The sequence below is a fragment of the Hesperophylax consimilis genome, chromosome 20, assembly GCF_061612785.1.
Source record: "Hesperophylax consimilis isolate HC1 chromosome 20, BYU_Hcon_1.0, whole genome shotgun sequence".
NCBI classification, from domain to species: Eukaryota; Metazoa; Arthropoda; class Insecta; order Trichoptera; family Limnephilidae; genus Hesperophylax; species Hesperophylax consimilis.
Window position 1 is genome coordinate 16,575,244 of NC_142855.1, and position 19,051 is coordinate 16,594,294.

Below are 19,051 nucleotides of genomic sequence, written 5' to 3' on the forward strand. Positions count from 1 at the left end.
GTGAAGCTATCTACAACTTACCAGTCAGATTCCATCAGTTCATTTTATCGATTAATATTAGAATCAATAATAACGTTATTTGTGAATACTTTTATAAAGATTTCATTGCTTCTTCGTTGACCGGTTGATTTTTTGTGAAGTTCGTTTAGTTAAAATCTAATCTGGACTAAAAGAAGAAGCAAGCACAAAAGCAACCAACCGCCGCGCCGCTATCTATAGGTAAGCATATCACAAGTTAATAATTAATCTAATTATTAGGTACTTATTTAACCAGGTCATTACTTAAGCGGAAGTTACAAGCCAAAAATGTGTATATTCTTGGTATACCTTATATTGTAGGTAATAGGCAGTCTAGAAAAGTTCGATTTCAAGCAAAAAACTGGTTTTTAGTTATTTTGTAAATAATTTTAAAAGAAAGCAAAAAAGTTAATCAAGTGAAACTGTCACAGATAACCTTAGCTATAAAACTGTATTTTTTAAAAGTGGTTTCCTTTACGCGTTCATACATTTCTATTGAAAAAATAGTTTAGTAGTTTGCATTTATATTTTTCATTAAGTAATTTATTATTTTATTTGTCTTATACTCTAGCAAAACGATAGGAAAACTTTATTTATCTAAAGCATATTTTTTTGTATTCATAATGTACATAAATTCGTTCTAAAGATTAATCAAAATAGTGAATTGGCATTAAACTTCGCTTTAACCACTAACCAACCGTAAATAACCCATTTTTACCGCTGCACTATGGTCCCCTTTGAGGAAACTAGCTAGACAAAAAGATTTCAACGATGTTTTTATTTATGTACAAAAATATTCTCACAACATTGAAAAATGTCCATAGTATTATGTTCACATCGATAAAAAATTTAAAACAATACGCGCGATACGTGGCGACGTTGTAAACACGACACTTTGGATGTGCCAATCGTTCGCCCAGCGGTCGGACGCTTTCGGGTGTGCACGCTGTTCGATCGTTAGTGTTGTTATTTGAAATCGGAGAGAAATTACGTAAATACAAAAATTGAAGTCTATGGTATGTTCTTTCAAATTAATTTAATTATTTTATAATTTGCCTATTCAACATTACTTAATTATTAATTAAAAATCGTGAAAAAAGTATCAATATTTAAAATTATTTTCCAAAGTTTAATTAAACTTTCAAAATCGTGTACCGATTTGTACCACCAAACGAAACTAATTTCATATAAAACCATTCTTTATGTATAATATCTTATAAAATTTGTTTGCTCAAACTTGCTCTTTTGTCTTTTACAGAGCCTCTACCTACAGTCTATTGTTTAGATATTTTGGACATTCTAGAAGTAAAGGGCACGTCAAAGTTGAATTGTGCTGCAATACGGCAGTGTGTTTATGAACATTTAAAATATTTATTGAAGAAAAACAGTTTTTAAAGTCTCGAGGATAGTTTACTTAAGAAAAAAATCCCTTCGTTTATATTAATATTTTGAAAATGGTTTGAAGTCGGAAGAAGTACTTTAAAATTGAAGTTTTAACACGCAAAATGGCTTAACATAGTATTTATTCTTCCTGTAGAGACGCGTGATGAGAGACTACATGGTAGACCAGAAAAAAAATTTGGTTTATGCTCGTCAAAAAGCAAAACAAGAAAATCTCGAAGTCCACAAGAACTCTCTCATACTACTCAAATCAACTTGAGGTCACATGGAAAACGGGATGCTGCCAAAATATCAACAACACATTGCAATGTCTTACCTACTGGTTTCTTAAAATTATTATGGATTCCAGAAGTTCTAGCGAAGAAAATACAGAAGTCTGTTAACAAAGCCAATGTTGGAACATTAGCATTTAATAATAGTGACGATGGCAACTCGGCTAGTAATTCATAAACAAAAAATGTCATTCGGTTTTGTTCTTATATTATGTTAAAAAAATATTTTTAACTAATAACTTAAAATAAGTGCTTCGTTATGACTTAACCGAACTATTATACTATGGACATTTTATTAGTAATTAATTTTGTTTTAAAAAATCTGCAACAATGGCTAAAATAAATGTAAATTTTTTTAAGTATTTTTTTTATAACATTGTGACCCTTTTGTATCAAATGCCATGAAAAAATATTTTTGTCTAGCTAGATCGGGATTTGGGACCACTGTGCGCTGGGTGTGTTGCTTTTTTTTAAATACGATTGTCCAAAGAGTGAGTGAAGTTCCATCCTCTCCGCTTACCCCTTCGGGAAACGGCGTGATGGTTAGTTAGTTAGTTTAGTTTAGCGACCAGTAACAAAGTTTTTTTTTACTACCTACAAAAATCTGTTTTTATTAATGGATTATTTAAAAATACATTTGATTTGGTTTTACTGAAGATTGAATCTTCCTCCCCAGAGACTGCAGTCAACTGCGCTAACAACTGAACCCAATCCCGATTGGATAGCACCGACATTTATTTCGTATATTAACTGCTGCGGTGTCATTCAACATACATTCGCGTGTGTATGCCACCCAAATAGAATGTTTTATCATCAACCACGAGTCTGCCTGCTGAGTTTCAGCTCGATCAGATATCGGGTTAATTTTCACTTTGATTTGCATTCATACACTAGTGAAATATATTTAAACTATATATATACTACTTACTAGATATATTTAAAACACGGTTGATTTCAAATTAGAATAAGTCAAAAAACCTCTAACAATAGCATCCGATATTTTAATTCAGCGATTTTTTTGCGGAATATTTATAGTCAGTAATGAGCGTCATTCCTATTTATGGAAGAAGCCGAAGTGTTGATAATATAATAATGCGTTACAGATAGGGCTGCCACCTTTCAAAAACAGTAGACCCGGAGATTTTAGAAATATAGTTTTTTTATTAAAATAAAACTTTTTTAGTATGAATTATTTAATTAAGGCAAAATGACCTGGTAAATTACCATTGGTAATGTTTTTTTAAATATAAATAACCTAGGTAGTGCTAAACTGACTTGGACAAGCTTGACACTTAAAACTATATTTTTCATTCTGAAGGGATTGTTTAAACATCTTTTCTTGCTCAGGTTTCTTCAAAAACTTCAAAAATACTTGGCAATTCATATAGTAATTAATCTTCACAATTAACTCTGCCTTCACCATGTCCACTGACAAGCAGTTTCGTTCGTCTGTCCACAAATTTCCCATTAAAGAAAAGACGCGTTCAACAAAAGCATTGCTTATAGCGATCGACAAAATTTCCAATTATTTTTGGCAGTTCGGTGAAGGTTGAGGTGACTTTGAATAACTAAACCCATCGTAAATCAACAGGCAATGTTGAATCACTAGATTGTACGAACTGAGGAAATACTTGGTTTCATTTTCGGGTCTCGTCATAAAGTTTATCTTCGTCGACATTTTTCAAACCAAGTGATTCGACAGCTTCCACAGTATCTTCGTAAATTACTGCACTTGTTAGATCGAATTTGCAAAAATATTTTGAAAACAGAATCCTCAAAATCATAATATTTCATTATGTATTCAAGAGTTTTCCTGAAAACTTCATTGGCTTCTTTTTTTAATTGATCCTGATCAGAAGGCCTCAAAAACTCTATGTTTAAATTCATCATGCTTTCACTCAGTCAGACAGTTACCGTGATGGTCGTCTGTCGATTCGCTACTGACGATTCTGACCCGGAGATATTGATGTTAAACCCGTGGCCCGGACATGCACCATGCAAACCCGTAGGCTCCGGGTCAAACCCGGAGAGGTGGCAGCCCTAGTTACATATTTGGAATAAGTATTATGAATTCAACAAACATTCTGTACTGGACACGATCGACTGTAAAATGCCGGTTTCCTCCCGGGGGTACCTTGGGGAAGGATTCGCAAGGAAACAACTTGACGAAAGTCATCGGATAACTGATTGGGCCAGTTGTTTGCGTATTTATTGGGTTAAAATTCAACAGTAGAAACACTCTGTCGTTGAGAGGTACGGCTATGTTGTCGATGTCTTGAATTAAAAATCCTGTCTTCACGACATCAAGCGATCGTTAAGGTAATCAGAAAAATTAATGAATGAATCTCTTGTCAAGTACCTAACGGGCGACCTTCAGGCCCTCTAACCCATTATCAAGTTTACATGTATGTAGTTCATGTTCAGGAATCAGTATTATTTTTTTTACTGTCTCTCATGTGACTCTTCTTTAATTGAGTTTGTCTGAACCTTATCTGGTTTCTTATTATTTATTACAATCTTTATTTTAAAGTTTATCACGCCTTTTGTGTTTTTATTCATCGGCTGAGAGAATGAAGCTTGCAGCTTGTACAGCAATTGAATGATTTCCATTTGTGCCATTTGGATAACTTCAGCAGTATTTTTGGAGACGAAGTAGTGGGAAACACAAATGATTCTCTCAGTATCAGCAGTGGCGTCACTTCTTCCGTATTGCGCGCTAATAAACTTCGATTGTTTGGTAAAAACTGTTTGGTTTTTGCAGGCGATTCTCCCCCAACAGAAATAACTTGTTCTGGTCTTCTCTTTTCATTTCCATTTGGATAAACATTTCTTTCATGTTCGCTGTATCTAGGAACCAAGTTGACTTTCTCCATTGTTTATATTGGAAGATTCCTTCCACATCCACTTATTGTAGGCACAACTGCCAATCACGTTATTATTATATTCTTCTAGTTGACGTTGTAAGCGCCAGTTCTCCTCTAAATAGAGTTGCCGTGGTTTTCGTGCGTTGATGTAGAATATTGTGATAGTGTGAGAATTCAATAATAGAAATGAAGCCAGTGTCTTTAATGATTATTTATAGAAATATGTTAAGTGAATAATATTTTGTATTGTAGCGAGTTTTAGATAAACAAAAAAGAATACCAATTAATTAAAAATTGAGACAATTTTACTTAATTAGTTGTCAATATTCTATTTCTTCTTTTTTTAATAAACATTTTGTTGTTCCCTGTATATTCCACTTCATAGTTTTTATCAACCTGCTTTTAACTTTTGGCGGAGTAGTGGGCAGGAAATGGTGAGAGTGTCATGAAATAAGATGGGAGACATGAAAGTTGAATATTGAAAAGGTGGGAGTGTCATGTAATAAGATGAAGACACGAAAGTTGAATATTAGAATGGTGGGAGTGGGAGTGTCATGTAATAAGATGAAGACACGAAAGTTGAATATTAGAATGGTGGGAGTGGGAGTGTCATGTAATAAGATGAAGACACGAAAGTTGAATATTGAAATAGTGGGAGTGTCATGTAATAAGATGAAGACACGAAAGTTGAATATTAGAATGGTGGGAGTGGGAGTGTCATGTAATAAGATGAAGACACGAAAGTTGAATATTGAAATAGTGGGAGTGTCATGTAATAAGATGAAGACACGAAAGTTGAATATTAGAATGGTGGGAGTGGGAGTGTCATGTAATAAGATGAAGACACGAAAGTTGAATATTAGAATGGTGGGAGTGGGAGTGTCATGTAATAAGATGAAGACACGAAAGTTGAATATTAGAATGGTGGGAGTGGGAGTGTCATGTAATAAGATGAAGACACGAAAGTTGAATATTGAAATAGTGGGAGTGTCATGTAATAAGATGAAGACACGAAAGTTGAATATTAGAATGGTGGGAGTGGGAGTGTTATGTAATAAGATGAAGACATGAAAGTTGAGATTGAAATGCTACAAAAAAATGTAAAACCTACTTCAGTTTTAATATACTTTTTAACATAATTTATACAAAATTGTGTTTTTTTAATTATCATATGTAGCTCTTTATCTCTTTCTCTTATCTATACATAATATACAGCTACACTGGGCCGGTTCCGAAATACGAATTTTACCTTCCACATGTTGTTTAAACGAAATTGCAAGCAAATCATCAATTATTTTTTTAATGTTTACACGACAAGGTTTTTTAATGCAAGGCATAAAGGATAATAAATCATTATAAGCAATAATTATTATCCTGAAACACCCAAATAAATTGCAAAAATCCTCCAAGAAAAAATAAATGCCGCCGACGGGAATCCAACCGTCTAAAAATGATCGCTTATTGCTTTGTGCTTTGCCTTGTCTTGTAAACATGAGTTTATCTTTAAAAACAAGTCGATCCAATCTAAACTCTGGAAAAACCGTAACTCTGATTTGGATTCCTGGACATGTTGGCATCGTGGGTGATATTGCGGATTCCTTGGCAAAACAAGGAGTATCCAATCCCTTGTGGCCCTCGTAAACCACATTCCCCTATCTGACGATTTTTCCGGAGTATTGGCACATTGCTAGTCAATCCAAGTGATTTCCAAACGGTGGTTTTAACAATTCCCCCATCTCTCCATAATTGAAATTTCCTGACTTTGGAGGATTGGACATTGTTCCGTTCCTTCCCATCTTTATAAACTTCACGTGCTTGACTCCCCAGATTGTAATTCTGTGCTCTACAAGTGGGAATTTTAGATCACATATTTTTTGGTTGTCCCTCTTCTATCAAGCCTTATCAGTAATGTAAACAAAATTAATATATAAATTCGCTTTGTTATTATCCGAATTATTCTTCATAATTTGAAATGAGGGTTTGAATGATGAAAGCCAGAAACAAAATAAAATATATATTTCACCATTAAATTAAGATATAATACAGGGTGTCCGGAAACTCGTAGTACAAGCGGGAAACTGGTGAATCTACATCACATTTGGAGTCGATTTTGTAGTATATTTTTTTTTTATTTGAGCTTTCGTTATCGAGTGAATCGAGTTTGAAGTTGATTTTTTTTTTTTTTTTTTTTTTAATCAAATTCTTATAAATTATTACTGAAGATCAAAGTACCCAACTAATTAAAACTATTTGAAAGTAAAACAAATGAAGAAACTCGGATTTGAAGCATTATTTTGAAATCACCCTTCATTTAACCCGGTGTAATCATAAAATATTTCTGCTCTGCAGGGTTAAAACATCTGTTATTCAACCCTAAACACCAGAAAAAACTTTAACCTTAAAATAGCCGAAAAATTTTTTTTTTTGGTTTTTTTTTTTTTTTTTTTGAAAATGCTCAAATCAAAAAACTTTATGTTTTTTTGGGTTCCCCATGTGGTGTAGATTCTCCAGTTTCCCGCTTGTACTACGAGTTTCCGGACACCGTGTATATCCCGCACCACCTAGTAGGATATTTAGTATTATTTAACAATGCCTTTCCTACAAAAATAAACGTGGTGGTTTTCAGGTGAATAGTATTAGTATCTCAAAGCCTGAATAGTTTTTGATTGTCGTAGACGGAAGTGGTGCCCTCTGTTATTTAAAAAAAATTGTTTTCAAACAACACTCCGATGAGAAAAAGCCAAAAAGTAAATGAAAAGTATTTCTACTTGCATTTCTCGGTTTCAAAAACGTAAACAATTTCCCAACCCATTTTCTGACCTATTTTGTCATTTTTTACTAAAATTTCTTTTTAAATCTTAGATTACAAAAATTATCCAAATTTAATATTAAAAATACCCCATATATAGAATGTATTTCTTTATTTTGGCTTTCACCCATTAGGGGTGATCTTGGCCATACACAATTAACATTTTTCTTATTAATAAATAATACACGACCCATTTTCCGATTTATTTTCCAAAAAAAATTCGGACCTAAAATGACATATTTTCCAATTTTTCGGGAAATTTTTTTTTTAGAAAAATAAAAATTTCCCAACACGGCGAATTTCACATAAAATAATTTCCACAATTTCCGGACCCGTTTTCTGCCTGATTTCCCGAACAATTTTCTCATTTAAACTGTCCGTTCTTACAATTTTAAGATTTTATTTTTTTCGTAAATTTATATATTTGTAATCTTCACACAATATCGAAAAAAGTCTTCAGAAAATATAATAACGTTTTCGTTGGATCCTGAAGTATTGAGGTACACCACTAGTGGCCATGAATTTGTATGAAAGGTTAGAATTATTTCTTACTTGTAGAATTATATAAGTTAGGTAGATCTTTATCCATTCCAATAATTTACCCTCTACGAGAAAAATTCTACGGTTTACTTTGTCAAATAATACTTTTAATGGTCGACTTGGGATTTATTTTCAAGTGAACATGATATAATATGTTCGAATAAAGAAAGTTTTGTTAGAGTCGATCTGCCCGGCATGAACTTCAACTTTCGTCGTTAGCCGCCTCGCTGTCAGTTGCGTGCTATCGTATTTTCTACAAAGCCTTCAAAAATGTAGATTTGTAAGAATACAGGCATTACTGCATCCGATAAACAATTTATCGCTGTTCCCAGGAATGCTGTACTGGTAAAAAATGGTGAGATGTGATTCAAAATTCGGTTCTGTCTTGTAATTCCGCAAGATATTGCTGCAAATATCACTTTGATGTAAGTACGACAGTTTAATTTAAGTTATCTGTTAGATATTTGCTGGAAATGTTACATAATAACTATAAGTCACATAACTTGTTGAGATTTATTATATATGGTGTCGTGATAACCGCTTGCAACTTAACATAAGCAAATGTCAAATTATGAGGTTTTATCGAATAAAGAATCCAATTTTTGTTTTTATTATTCCATTAATGTCGTTAGTATCTGTAGCTGAATATCAAGAATTTTACAAACTGATGAGAAATGGAAATCAATTTATTACGCCAATCTTTAAAACAACTCAAATGCAAAACCATTATATTTACCAAGCCATAAAAAACTACAATAATCTCCCTTCCGAATTGCGCTGTATTACGAACCAACAAGAACAAATAAATAAAATCAAACTTTTTTCCAAAAAAACTTATATTAAAAAATATATACATATAAATATATATATATATATATATTATATATTTTACACATAACATAATATTATAACATAGAATCTAAGTAAGAATCGTGGCTCCCTTATCAGGCACACGAGCTCCTCTTTTCTGATAAATTATACATGACCAATTATGAACCTAAATATTATATTTTGCAAAATATGTATGTATTAATGTAACCCATATGATCTATATTAAAATAATAAAAAAAAAAATTAAAAAAAATCTGTCTCGGAAATTAAGCCGGGAATACACATGCCTGTAGCTGGCACACTTGCATGCAAGCTCCTTGCACATGCCAGCTACTATCATGTGTACACGCTTACTTGCATGCCTGTACCTGCCTTGCAAGTAGATTGCACAACATTTGATTTACTGGCATGCAAGTTGAGGGAGGGGACGAGGGGGGCTATGAAACCGGCATGTGTAAACGTCGCGACAGGTACGGGCATGCCAGTAGCTTCACTTCGAATGTTTTCCATTGCCAAAAAGCTTGAGACTACTCAGTCTCAGAGTGATTTGAGACACGTACTGTCTAATGACTGGCATGTGTATACGTCTTGCAAATACAGGCATGCAAGGACGCAACTTGCATGCAAGTTTAACTTGCATGTGTATTCTCATTGCGCCAGTAACTTGTACATGTCATTAACATGCATGCAAGCTACTGTTCCATTTTACAGGCATGTGTATCGCCGCCTTTAATGACTTGGGTATTTGGTTTGACACGAAACTCAACTTTATCTAGCATATCGAAATAATAACCAACAAAGCTTTGAAAATGTTGGGATTTATTGGGTATCTAGTGATTTCAATAATGTCAATACTGTAAACACATTATATATGTCACTAATAAGGAGTCATGTAGAATACAATTCCACGGTTTTGATCCCTAAATTATGAGGTTCATTCACATGCAACATTCAATCCAAAATATTTTTTTTGAGATTTGTAAATTTTAAAACGGGCATTCCTAAACCTGTTTGTATAAAATCATTAATTCATTGTTTGATACCCCTGATTTATTATATGTAATCTCTTTTCATACTCCAAGCAGGTCGGTTACAAGACAGTACCTACCATATTATTGTAGCAATTCTATTTCAACGTCCCAATATCACACTCCTATGCGACGGATTCAACAGCTAGGAAACAAATACTACAATGTTGTTGATATATTTAGTACATCAATTTCAATATATAAGCATACCCTATTGAAGTTTTTCATCAAGTAGGGGAACATTTTGATAAAGCTATTTAAATTGACTACACATTAACAGTAGTCGGCTGAAAGAAAAAAAATGTTTTGGATTTTTTATTTATATATTTTGTACCTACATACTGTGTGGATCAAATTCAACAATATTTTTATTCAAATATATTAGTGTGCAAGTGTTTTAAACAGTCATCTCCTGCAATATTTACAAGTATACTTTCGTAAATAATGTAATAATATTATTGCATTATACTGTTGTTATTTTTTAAATATAATATCAACATGTCAGAATCAACTATTGGTAGGTTGTTGGACTGTGCTTGAATATATCCGATTACGGACATGCTATATAGTTTTTTGAAATAGATTTTGTATATTACGGACACGAAATATACATTTACCTAATTTGAGTTAAAACTTTAAAATGATCGTTAACACTAAAAAGACAACCGTTCGTCCACAGACAGCAAGCAAAACCATACAAAACTGTTCAGCCTATAGAACCTCTCCCTCTTGTTGGCAAAGTATGCATGTAACAGAAAGAGATGCACCATAAACAAAGAGTTCCGTACAGTTGACGTCAGAGTTCTTTCGACCAATCATGAAGCGTTATTATGCGAGTATTATGGCCTTTTAACCATTTTTTAAGAACGATTAATTAATTTTAAGTATTAAAATATACAAATATAAATATATTCAGAATCAGTACTTGTTGATCCACAAGACAATATTTTTTTAAAGTTTTAATATTTTCCACGCAACTTCCCTATTGTGTTGAAGGGGGCAGTGTTCGTTATCAAAAGAAGATTTTAGAAGAATAGCTGACACTTTTACGATCTCTGTTCGACGAAAAATACAAAGCGGGAGTCCCTTTCAGAAAAGTAACTAAAAATTAGGAATTTAAATATTCCACGTCAATATGGATAGTCTCGATTCTCGACAAATCAGTTCCAGTTTTTAAAATGGCAATTATAATTATTTCCTGTTAAAAATATTATGTAGGTAGGTACTTCACCGCTTGTGTTAATTCTTTAAAAACACTTTCAATTTTGAAAATGGTGAGACTTAAATTAAAAGCAAATTCTAGTTCTAGAGTTCATTGAACGGTAGTTACAGATACAGACGACACATATCAGAAATTAATATTTTGAATAATTACTGCATATTTTCAAAAATAATAAAAATACTCTTAGATTTTAAAGAGTACCTACCATAGACTAATATTATAGTACATCAATGGTAACTCCATATTTTATTATTGTCATCTCTAAATCTATCTGCGCTATCCGCGTCTGTCTGTTTGTGCGCTTTTTTTTTTTTTTTTTTTTTTTTTTTTTTTTATTTCCTTTATTTTTTCCCAATTTACATATTTCACAATACAAGTTTTTTAATAATATGAAAGGGAACCCACTAAGGCGCAGCCTGTGCGTGGGTAATATAATTTAATACATTAGATTTTTGTACCTAAAAATATATAACAGAAAAAATAAAATAAAAAACAGTAAGCATAATAAAGAAAAACGGTAGGATTATAATTAAAGTTATTCTAAAAGATTGTGCAAGAGGAGCATATTAAAAATAAATCAAAGTAAAAATAAAGATTGTAAGATAATATATATGAATTAAAAGAACACAAAATAAAATAATAATAACTATACAGAAACAAAATAGAAAAAAGTAAAAATTAAATGAATAATGCTTCAACATTTGCATTGTACAGCCACAACTTTAATTCTTTTTGGTATTGCGCTAGTTTAGTTGTTACTTGAATTTTTTTTGGTAGTAGATTAAAAGTGCGAGGTCCAATAAAGCTACTATGAGTTTGCATTAGTTTGGTATTGGTTTGTGGGGTATAAAATACATGATTTCTTCTAAAGTTGATTTTGGGTTCATATTTTTGAAATTTATTTTGGTTTTTCATGACGTATTTCAGGCTTTGAAGTAAAAATAGTTTACGGAGATTGAATAGTTGAGATTCCTTGTACAATTGATCAGTCGAAAATGTCCTCTTTTTATTATATATAACCTTGATAATATGATTTTGTACTATTTGTAGTGGTTTTATAAATGTATCTAGTGCGCCACCCCATCCTAATATACCGTACATAATTGAGGATTGCACTAGAGAAAAATAAATCATTTTCAATTTGTCAACATCGAGTACTTCTTTAAGTCTATAAAATATGTACGTCAGATATCTTAATTTAGAAACGGTGTTATTAATTTGTGGTTGCCAGTTTAAATTTGTGTCAATATATATACCCAAATATTTGATCTTTTCAATTTTTCCAATTTCAAAGCAAGAGGTGCATGTTACTTTATTACAGTTAGCATTATGTAGTCTAATTTTAAGGTTATTGGGAGGTTTGTTTTTACTGTTTTTATAAAAAGTTAGGTAAAATGTTTTACTATAGTTTAAGAAAAGTCTATTACAAGTTAGCCATGATAAGACATATGAAATACATTTTGTTGCATTTAAAAAAGTTTCAGGCCAGGATTTTCCATTTACTATTATTGCTGTATCATCAGCGTAAGATACAATTTTACCAGGGATTACAACATTACATAAATCATCAATATATATTAGAAACAGAATTGGGCCAAGCACAGTCCCCTGTGGTACTCCATTTTTTATCACTGTTTCTGTGCTATAAAAGTTCCCTATTTTTGTTTTTTGTAATCTGTCTTTGAGATAGTGAGTGAGAATTTTTAGTGCATCTTTTTTGAAACCTATTTGATTAATTTTCTTTATGAGTAGATTGTGATTTACAGTATCAAACGCTTTTCTTAAGTCTAAAAATATAGCTAGACTTTTTTTATTTTGATCAACAGATGTGTATAAATTTTTTGTCAGATCGAATATTGCATCTTCAGTGCTTAATTTATTTCTGAAGCCATATTGATTTTCGGACAGAATATTGTTTTGTTCTAGGTATTTCATAACTCTATTTTTGATACATTTTTCAAATATTTTTGAAAGGTTTGAAACTAAGGAGATAGGTCTGTAATTGTCTAATATGTGCGTGTCACCCGATTTGTGAACTGGTATTATGGTGGAGATTTTAAATTGTTCTGGGAAATACCCTTCTTTTAGGGATATATTATAAATATGTTGTAAAGGAGTTAAAATATATTGTTTTATTTTTTTTAGTATATTACCTGATAAATTATCAATTCCTGAAGAATTTGTTGGTTTTAGGCTGTCAATGTGTTTTTCAATTTCATTAGTTGTGATAGGTGTAAAATAATCTAATGAGTTAATTGAATTGTTTGTTGGTACCAAAAGCAGAGATGAGTCAACGGGCGCTGTATTAGCAATCTTACTGGATGATTCAAGTACTTGGTCTACGACATTTGTGAAGAAGTTGTTAAAGTTATTTGCAATGTCAGATTTGTCAGTTATAATATTGTTATTTATTTTAATCTCCTTAACCTCAGTTGATGCTATCCTTTTTTTATTCGTTATTTCGTTAATAATATTCCACGTTTTTTTGGTATCATTATTTGCATTATCAATTTGTTCACCATAGTATTTTTTTTTACAACTTCTTATTAACCTATTTAGTAAATTTCTATACAGTAAATATTTTGTTTTCATGAAGGACATTGTTCTGACATTGTTTTTTTGACAGGCTCTTTGATAATTTAGCATCTCTCTATATAGTTTATCTCTTTGTTTAATGGAGACTATTATTCCTACAGTTATCCAAGGTTTAATTTTTTTATATTTTCTCTTAGATATAACAATTTTATTTGTACTTTTTGAAATATATTCTTGGAGAGTTTTATAAAACGATTCTAATGCTGAATATGGGTTTGAAATTGATAGAATTTGATCCCAATTTTCCAAAAGAAGTAGATTATTTAATGTGAGGTAATTAATATTATTTTTTTCAACTGTTTCAGAATTTTCTTTTGAATTTGCAGTTAAGATGTTGTGTCCGTAAAATGTTGGGTAATGATCAGTAATGTTTGTTATTAGAGTTGAAGATGTTGTTTTAAAGTGTTTGTGTGATTTAACAAATATGTGATCTAGAGTCGTGGAGTTATTCAAATTTTCTCTGGTTGGTGAGTTTATGTAAGACTGATATCCAGCACACGACAAACAATCTAAGTACTCATTTATACAGTTTGTTCTTTTGTTATTTTCATTTATATTTATATTGATATCACCGGTTAATATTGCGAAGTTGAAGTTATTTCTGTTAGTCATTTTTAAAAGCGAATTAAGTTCGTTATTGAAGAGAGTTTCATTTAGTGAAGGTGATCTATAGATAGCTATTAGCAAATAATTATAATTGTTATGGTTAAATGTTAATTTAATAGCATTTGCTGTTTTAAAATCTAAAATCTCGAAAGCAGTTTTCATGAGACAATTATTCATAAATACCGTGACTCCATCGTGTCCAGTATGTTTGCATTTAGATGAAATGGTTATATATCCTGGCAGGTTATAGGGTATTACCTCTTTCATCTGTGTCTCTGTTAATATAATAATACTAGGAGAAAAATCTAGACTTTCGATTAGGACACAGAGTTCATCAAAGTGCTTTCTTAAACTCCGTATGTTCATATTTAGAACTGAAAAATTAACATTTTTAAAATGATTATTTAGTTCACTTGTGTTTTTACATATAAAGTTTTCATGCAAAAAATTTTCATCAGACATTTTGAACAATGATGAAGTATTTATACATGTATTATGGTCACTTGTTTATTTATTCGGAGGGAATGTCTTCCGGCTGCCTTATGTGGATGATTGGGGCTAATTCATCTTTTCTCATCATTATGTTACCATTTTTTGCCCAGATAAACTTGTAGCCTAGTCTTGATGATTTCGCCAGAAATAGGAGGTGTTTATTATTTTGTGACAATTGTTCATTAATGTAAACAATGTTTTTATAATCTTCAGAAAAATTTATATTTTTTGGGTACAAAGTACCATATTTTCTTTTCTGGGTTAAAATATTGTCCTTACTTTCTTTGTTTTGAAAAGAAACTACTATCCCTGGATTTTTACTTGATGGGTTTCTGTTTTTAATTCTATATGTGTTTGTTATTTTAGGTAATTCAGTTTCGCATTTTATTGTTTCCAATATATTGTGAACTATTTTAGGTAAGTTTTCATTCTCTTTGAAAGGAACACCTTGTATTTCAATATTATTTTGTTTTTGAAATTGTTCCATTTTGTTCAATTGCATTTTGATTTCCTTATTATCTGATTGTAATTGTTTAATTAAATTATCTTTGATTTTATTTTTTTCTTCGTATTCGTCAATTTTATTACAACAGAATTCCACAGACTTTTTAAGTTCTCTGAGTTCATTTTTCAGTTGTTCGTTAAAAGATTTCATTAACTGTTCTGATAAGTCCTCAAATTTTTTTTCCATAAATTTCATCATTTTGCTAGTGTGATAGTCTTCTTCCGAATCGCTAGATGGCGCCTTTTTTGTGGTTTTCTTTTGCCTGTTCATCTTAATGTGTTTTTGGCGTATTGCACCTAGATGGCGTTTTAATTTATGTAGAAGGTTGGTGTACTAAAATCGACTTATTTTAAAATAAAAAAAGCCGTTAGGTTAGGGCAGGGAGCGAACTCCGTTCCCTTGGGACTGCGCTTGAAGCAAGTGACGTTTGCCGCTCTAAACCGCTTAGCCACCACCGATATAGCGGGAGCTGCGATTATACTGTTATATTAGTGCTGTGAGTCTTAGAAATGTTAGGTATTCTGATGTTGAGTGGTTATTACAGGCAACAACACTGCACTGTACAAGCTCACTTCACAGATTTTAAAATCACTTAAAAATGTATATAACGATGCCGTTATTATTTAAATAAAGTAAAGAAGTTCACTACTGTTACACAGTTATGCGATTATCAATGTCTTTTTTATTAAATTCGATGTATAAACTATTAATTTTGAATATTATTTGCGGAGCGATTTTTGGCGTGCACACTGTGGGTATTAGGTACGTTGTCTGTGTTGTAGTTCTTCTAAACTGCGCAAGGGATTTTGATAGGGTTTTCACCATCATTTAGAGAATTTCTTCCGGAGGGTTTATATAATATGCATAAAGAATTATTTACAACTGATAAAGTGATTGTAGAATTCCTAAACTATAAATTTGAAAGAATTACAACCATGTTAAACCAAGAATTCAGAGGTTCTCACACATATTTTTCACACATATTACATAAAAATAAAAATAGAATTCATAGTTTTTCCTTTTTTAATAACACTAAAAGAACAACGACAAAATTTTCCATTTTTTAAATAGAAAAAATATAATTCACAGGAGCTCAAACGGTTAAATTAGAGGAGCTCAATCTGTTAAATTTTACTGTTTCTATACCTTTTCTAAATTAGATGAATATGCTTAATTTGTCGGACAGATGGATTTTCACTGACTTAGTATTTCTACATAAAATTCTAAATTGTGCATTTGATAGTTGCTTCATTGAAAATAGAATTGCTTGCATTGATAAGCTTTCGGATTCCACTACGTAATACTAAAAGTCGGGATTTATTTCAGCGCAGAAAAATTCTGGGACTAACTACCAAATGTATTCCTCATTGCCCAGAAATAATTAAACCGAGTCAGTAGACATCTTTAATGTATCACTAAACAAATACAAACTATTTGTGGAAGGTTTCAGGATGTGGATTGCCATGGATATTTACTTGCAATAGCAGGGCCATTGACTCGGAGAAGTAAAAAGAAATTTCCACGTTTAATTATTTATTCAACGAAGGTACGTTTAACATTTATAAGCGAAAGTGATTCTACACAAGTAACAACGTGTCAGTTCTTAGACGCTCAAAAACAGAGTGGGGCTGCCGCGGCCGTCGCTATTGTGTCCCATAAATATACCTTGTGTCCGGTCGGAGGGAGTCGCTATATGCACAGCGACTAGTCGACAGGGGGCGTGGCCAACATATCCGAGCACACCCGAGGTGTGAAACGAAACGTCAGAAATGGCGTTGTAATAATATAATGTAAACAAACCTTTTTAGAACTACGCTAGGTTTGTGTAACATGGTTTGTGATTCAAAAGAAAGTGTCCCTTTACACCTATACTTCACTTCGGGACGGGTATGCTCGGATATGTTGGCCACGCCCACTGTCGATTAGTCGCTGTGCATATAGCGACTCCCCCGGTCGGACCGTTGTGACCCGAGCGGCCGGTGTTGCTATTAAATAAGTGTGACCATCATATAAATAATAATTACCATATTGGGGTGCTTTCTTATATGCCTGGCAGTTTTTTTTCTTTTTTTTTCATTTTTTTTTTTCTACTGGCAGTTTAGTTATGTGTAATAAATGTGTACTGAATATTTTCTACTATTCGCGCGTAAAAGTCCCTAAAAGAGCGTTAATACATTAATGAATAAATAAAATAGAATATGCGGAATTCAGAGGTTCTCTTTTAACTTTTTAACTTTTTACTTTTGTTGTTTCTAAAATATTTTATTACTCGAAAACATATATTTTTTTAATTTTTTGAAATTATAAAACAAGTTTAAAAAATTTAATTCAGAGGTTTCAACCTTTTTGATTTTATCGTTTCAATTCGTTTGTATCAAACTAACCATCACTCCGTTTCCCACAATTTGTTTGTATCAAACTAACCATCACGCCGTTTCCCACAATTTGTTTCTATCAAACTAACCATTACGCCGTTTCCCACAATTTGTTTGTATAAAACTAACCATTACGCCGTTTCCCACAATTTGTTTCTATCAAACTAACCATTACGCCGTTTCCCACAATTTGTTTGTATCAAACTAACCATCACTCCGTTTCCCACAATTTGTTTGTATCAAACTAACCATCACGCCGTTTCCCACAATTTGTTTCTATCAAACTAACCATTACGCCGTTTCCCACAATTTGTTTGTATCAAACTAACCATCACTCCGTTTCCCACAATTTGTTTGTATCAAACTAACCATCACGCCGTTTCCCACAATTTGTTTCTATCAAACTAACCATTACGCCGTTTCCCACAATTTGTTTGTATAAAACTAACCATTACGCCGTTTCCCACAATTTGTTTCTATCAAACTAACCATTACGCCGTTTCCCACAATTTGTTTGTATCAAACTAACCATCACTCCGTTTCCCACAATTTGTTTGTATCAAACTAACCATCACGCCGTTTCCCACAATTTGTTTCTATCAAACTAACCATTACGCCGTTTCCCACAATTTGTTTGTATCAAACTAACCATCACTCTGTTTCCCACAATTTGTTTCTATCAAACTAACCATTACGCCGTTTCCCACAATTTGTTTGTATCAAACTAACCATCACGCCGTTTCCCACAATTTTTTTCTATCAAACTAACCATCACGCCGTTTCCCACCATTTGTTTCTATCAAACTAACCATCACGCCGTTTCCCACAATTTGTTTCCATCAAACTAACCATCACGCCGTTTCCCACAATTTGTTTGTATCAAACTAACCATCACGCCGTTTCCCACAATTTGTTTCTATCAAACTAATCATCACGCCGTTTCCCACAATTTGTTTCTATCAAACTAACCATCACGCCGTTTCCCACAATTTGTTTGAATCAAACAAACCATCACGCCGATTTCCACAATTTGTTTCTATCAAACTAACCATCACGCCGTTTCCCACAATTTGTTTTTATCAAACTAACCATCACGCCGATTCCCACAATTTGTTTCTATCAAACTTACCATCAAGCCGTTTCCCACAATTTGTTTGTATCAAACTAACCATCACGCCGTTTCCCACCATTTGTTTCTATCAAACTAACCATCACGCCGTTTCCCACCATTTGTTTCTATCAAACTAACCACCACGCCGTTTCCCACAATTTGTTTGTATCAAACTAACCATCACGCCGATTCCCACAATTTGTTTGTATCAAACTAACCATCACGCCGTTTCCCACAATTTGTTTTTATCAAACTAAGCATCACGCCGTTTCCCACAATTTGTTTCTATCAAACTTACCATCACGCCGTTTCCCACAATTTGTTTGTATCAAACTAACCATCACGCCGTTTCCCACAATTTGTTTGTATCAAACTTACCATC

The 19,051-nt window shown here is 32.4% G+C and overlaps 1 protein-coding gene across 1 annotated transcript in view; it reads left to right on the forward strand.

Annotated features, from left to right (window-relative positions):
• LOC149414202 (uncharacterized) overlaps positions 1 to 19,051 on the forward strand; it is a 27,283-nt gene continuing 8,232 nt past the window's right edge. Inside the window, exon 1 of the mRNA XM_089644345.1 lies at positions 1 to 219. The gene's annotated coding sequence lies outside the window, so the exon portion shown is untranslated. The remainder of the gene's footprint in view (positions 220 to 19,051) is intronic.